We start from the raw sequence: 4,621 nt of genomic DNA, 5'->3' as shown, positions 1-4,621 counted from the left end.
GTTACTGTGTCAATCCATTCCCTACTAGGTCTTCCTCTCTTGCACTGTTCCTCCATTCATCCAAGTATTGTGTCTTTCTCAAGGACTAGTCCCTCTTGGCAATATGCCCAAAGTATTTCAGAAGGAGTTTCAAAATTCTTGACTATAAGGAACAAATTGGTTTCACCTTCTCCAGGACAAACCTGTTTGTTCTCTTGGCACTCCATGGTATGTTCAATACTCTTCTCTAACACCACAACTTAAAAGCATCAATGATTCTTTGGTCATCCTTAGTCATTATCCAGCTCTCTGATGTATAGCAATTAGTGCAAAAACCATGGCTTGGATCAGATGTACCTTGGACTCTAAATTGACATCATTGCTCTTTACCTCTCTGGAGAGGTCTTCAATAGCAGATTTTCCTAATAGTCTTTTGATTTCTTGACTGTTGGTACCAAGAGTTTTGATTGTGGATAAGAGCAAGCTGAAATTGTTAACCACCTCAATCTCTTCATCTACTATGTTGCTGTCAAAACAACAACAACTACTGTCCTAGAGTTTTACCGAATAAGTATGTCAGCATAAGCCTATCACCAATATTTTCCTTCCTGGAAGATACTACTGATTTCTCACTATCATCCTTCACACTTTAATATCACTAAGACTTTCATGTTGTGTTTTCAGCAATTATTTGTTCATTTTATGGTTCTCCTCAGTAGATTTTTTTTAGTTTCTTTATTATTATTGTTATTGTTTTGTTTACAAAGTTCATATACATTGTATATTCTTTGTTCACATTGTGTTTCATCCAATCATTCTCGTGTACTATGTTTTACAGAATTAATCATCATTGGACTTTGCCCATCATTACCCTGTCGTTTCACCCAGATACTTCCCATTTCCTTCCCCTAAGCTTTTACTTTTGGCAAAAATTATAGAAAATATAAAATAAGCAAGACATGCACGTGGCCTGGTGGTGAACACTGGAGTCACCCCTGAGGCTGTGGGGAAGCCGGGCTAAAGCTTCGATCAGCTTTTGCCATCACTGTCTCCCAGGGTGTGCTTGTCAAAGAAGTACTCTGCCAGGCCCAAGTCTGGGGTGCCCATCTTACACAAGCTGGTTATGTAGTTACTCAGTTGTTTGAAGGATTTCACCTGCTCATCCAGGTAATATGTCTCAATTAAGTCACATAAATGAGGGCCGCTCTTGTCAGTGGCCAGTCTGTGCGGTTCCAGGAAGGACTGATTAACACTTTTCTCCAAGTGTAACACACACACACACACACACCCCTTTGTGTTCAGCCTGCTCTCCCAATCATCCTGATCTGGTTTCTTGATGTCTTGAAGGAAGATGCAGCCGCCTCGCTGGTTCTGCAACTCCATCAGATTCTCAGCATGTTCCCTCTCCTCGTGGGATTGGTGGAGAAAAGATTGAGCAAAATTCTTCAAAGCCACATCGTCACAATCGAAGTAGTAAGACATGGACAGGTAGACATAGGAGGCGTAGAGCTCCAGGTTGATCTGCCGGTGGATGACGACCCCTGAGTCCTGGTTGTAGTTCTGGAACACCTGCGAAGGGGGTGTGGTCATGGCAGTGATCATGGTGGCTGTAGGGGGAAAGTGCCGGCTGCACGGTGCTGGAACGGAGGTGAGGATCTTGGGGAGTCTGGGGGTGTTGATGGGAGGAGGTGGCGGAGGACTGGCTGGAAATAACCAGTGGAGGAGACACTGGCGAGTGCTGGGTTCTGTTCAAGCACTGTTGAAGCAGGAGATGACTCTGTGAAGACCCATTTCTCCCTCAAGTGCTTAAAGGCAGAATCTGGCACAGTACGTGTTGCATAAGATTCGAGATTGGCATTCACCGGCTGCTCTGTAGCTTAAAGACAGGGAAGTCTATAGTTAAATTTTGTTGTCATGTGCTGTTTAGTTGGGACCAACTTACAGCTGACCTTCCAGTAGGTTTTGAGAGGCAGTAAGTCACCTGGGAGAAGACTGCTCATCCTTCTCTGGAGTAGGGGATGGATTTGAACCATGTACCTTTAGGATTCCAGCATAGCTTCTTACTGCTAGGCCACCAGATTAATAGCCTTGGAAATCTGATGGAGGATCATCAAATCAGTTCTTTGGCAGTGGATTTGACTTTCTTGGTTTTCAAAAGCAAAATCGCTGTTTAATTTACCATGGTATACTTAGAACCTGGTACTGTACCTACACAATCAAATAGGTCTAATACATTTTGCTAACAATCAAGTATAAGCTGATCAGCCATTTCTGATTTTGTTAACATGTAGCTGTGAGCTGAGAGCCTCTTGTTTGAGCAATTAGAACCTAGTAGGTGCACATTTGTATTTAAAAGAAGGTTGGAGCCTCAGGCTGGTGTTTATTGTGTTTCAGGAGAACATTGTTCTAAGCAGTACAATATTTGCCTGTCACTTTGCTGTACTGAGATAACTTGGGGTTGCTGTGATACTGAAATCTGTGCCACTGTGTGCCAAATGCCATAAAGGTTACCCATGGTGGACAGATTTTGGTGGAGCTCCCTGATTAAGACAGACTAGGAAGCAGGATGAGCCTTGTACTTTCTAAATAATGGGACTTTGAAAACCCTATGTATACTAAAGAAAGCAGATAGTTATAGTATTGTGGTGGAGCCCAGAATGGAAGTCAGTGGAACTGAGAAAAAAAACAATAACAACTATCATTTAATATTGAAACATGAACTGTACATAGTTTGAATGTTGGATAACAGGAAATTGTTAAAAATTAAATGTATGCATATTGACATACTAGACATTAGTGAGATGAGATGGGCCAGCTATGGCCACTTGAATTAGATAATCATATAGTATACTATGCTGGGAATGAAAAACAGAACTATGGTGTTGCATTCATAGTAGAAAAGTCAATTTCAAATTCTATGCTGAAATATAATGTTTTGACTGATAGGATAATATACATATGCATACAAGGAAGACTGGTAACATGACTATTAATTAAATATAAGCACCTACATCTAGAGCCAAAGAGGAAGAAATTGAGAATCTCTACCAAATCTTGCAGTCTGAAATTGACCAAACATACAATTAAGATGCGTTAATGATAATTGGTGACTGGACTGCAAAAGCAGGAAATAGTGAAGAAGTAATAGCAGTTGGAAAATATGGGCTTGGTGATAGAAATGAAGCTGGAAAAATAATGATTGAATTTTGTACTTACAATGGTTTATTCATTTCAAATACCTTTTTTAAAAAGACACAAAGAATGACTTTAAAAATGGGTCTCACCTCATGGGCTGCTTAGAAATCAGATTTACTACATTTGCGGACGAAATCATTGGAGAAGCTCAATATTGGCAGTCAAAATGAGGCCAGGAAAAACAAAACAACTACAACAACAACAACAACAACAAAAACACAAAACCAAAACAACAACAAAACCCCAAAACTAGGCCAGAGGTAAACTGTGGATCACATCACCATCATCATCCTCAATTATTTTTTAAAAAACCCCACTTCCTTTAATAAGCCATACCTCCATAAATACATATATTAATACTTTCTATGTAATTGCTATGACTATCAAAATTCTGGAAGACTTATCCTAATATGTTTTAGGGATTTCATCTCTTATTTATACAAGCTAAATAGAAGTGTATGAGCACCGCTGGCCTCTGTGGAAAGTGCCTTCTGTGAGAATAGCTGAGAGAAAAAAAGGCTTGAAAAAATTAGTAGCTCACACTTTTCTAATAAAAATGAGCAAAGAGTAGAACCAAGTGTGCTAACATGACCTTGACTGTTTGTATTCTGCACTCTAAACTAACTTTATTCTGCCACCTCAGTCAAAATAATTTTCTCAGTTAAGGTCTGTGTTCTCATCTGTCAAATCAACATTCTAAAAATGACCTTCCCAGGTGAGTCCTCAGAAAAATCTGATAAATGATTGCAAGAAAATCTGAGAGAAGGAAAAGTACTGGGCAAAGCTTGAATAACAAATCAGGGCCTTCCTTTGTAAAGTCAAACTAAGAGACATTTCATTTGGATCTTCCACTATTTGGTTAGCTGCTGAAGATTTAAAAAAAAAAAAAAAAGAATCAGAATAAATGCCTGTATAAAAGAAAAGCTGACAGTTGAAAAACTAAAATGAAAAGTAACTCTATACGTGATGTTAGGATATGCCTTCAAGGAGAAGAGTTCTCAGAAAGTTGAGATCTTAATTTAGAGCATTTCTTTCTCTCTAATTGTTCTGTGTGCTGCTGCTGCAATATGATGAAATGGCCATAAACTTAGTGAGAAAGGCTTGCAGAATAATTTAATTATAATTTAACATTTACTTTTATGCTATGCAATTACTTACATTGCTTTTTTGCTGAAAACAATACATTTAAGCAGCTGCACACAATGGAAAAAATAGCTGACAGGGTCAATTCGAAAGTTATGTTCAGGTTTAGTTACATTCCTTTTGCACCCAGTGGACTTGACAGATTAGCCAGTGCACTGGTACAAAGAACATCAGGCAAGATATCAGGAGTCTTGATTTTCTTTTAAGCCCTCTTGTGGTCTAGGGTTCTGAATTTGAAAAGGCCCCTTAATCTTTAGAAGAATGAGGACTTTTTTCCTTATCTACAAATATTGTCTTTGGATGG

At 39.0% G+C, this 4,621-nt stretch overlaps 1 pseudogene; it reads right to left on the bottom strand.

Annotated features, from left to right (window-relative positions):
* Nucleotides 1-1,008: 1,008 nt before the first annotated feature.
* On the bottom strand, nucleotides 1,009-1,581 carry LOC102856105 (annotated as a pseudogene).
* Nucleotides 1,582-4,621: the final 3,040 nt, after the last annotated feature.

The sequence above is a fragment of the Elephantulus edwardii genome, unplaced genomic scaffold (assembly GCF_000299155.1).
Source record: "Elephantulus edwardii isolate Elephantulus edwardi_28Jun2011 unplaced genomic scaffold, EleEdw1.0 scaffold00169, whole genome shotgun sequence".
Lineage (NCBI taxonomy): Eukaryota > Metazoa > Chordata > Mammalia > Macroscelidea > Macroscelididae > Elephantulus > Elephantulus edwardii.
This window is presented reverse-complemented; position numbering and strand designations above follow the sequence as displayed.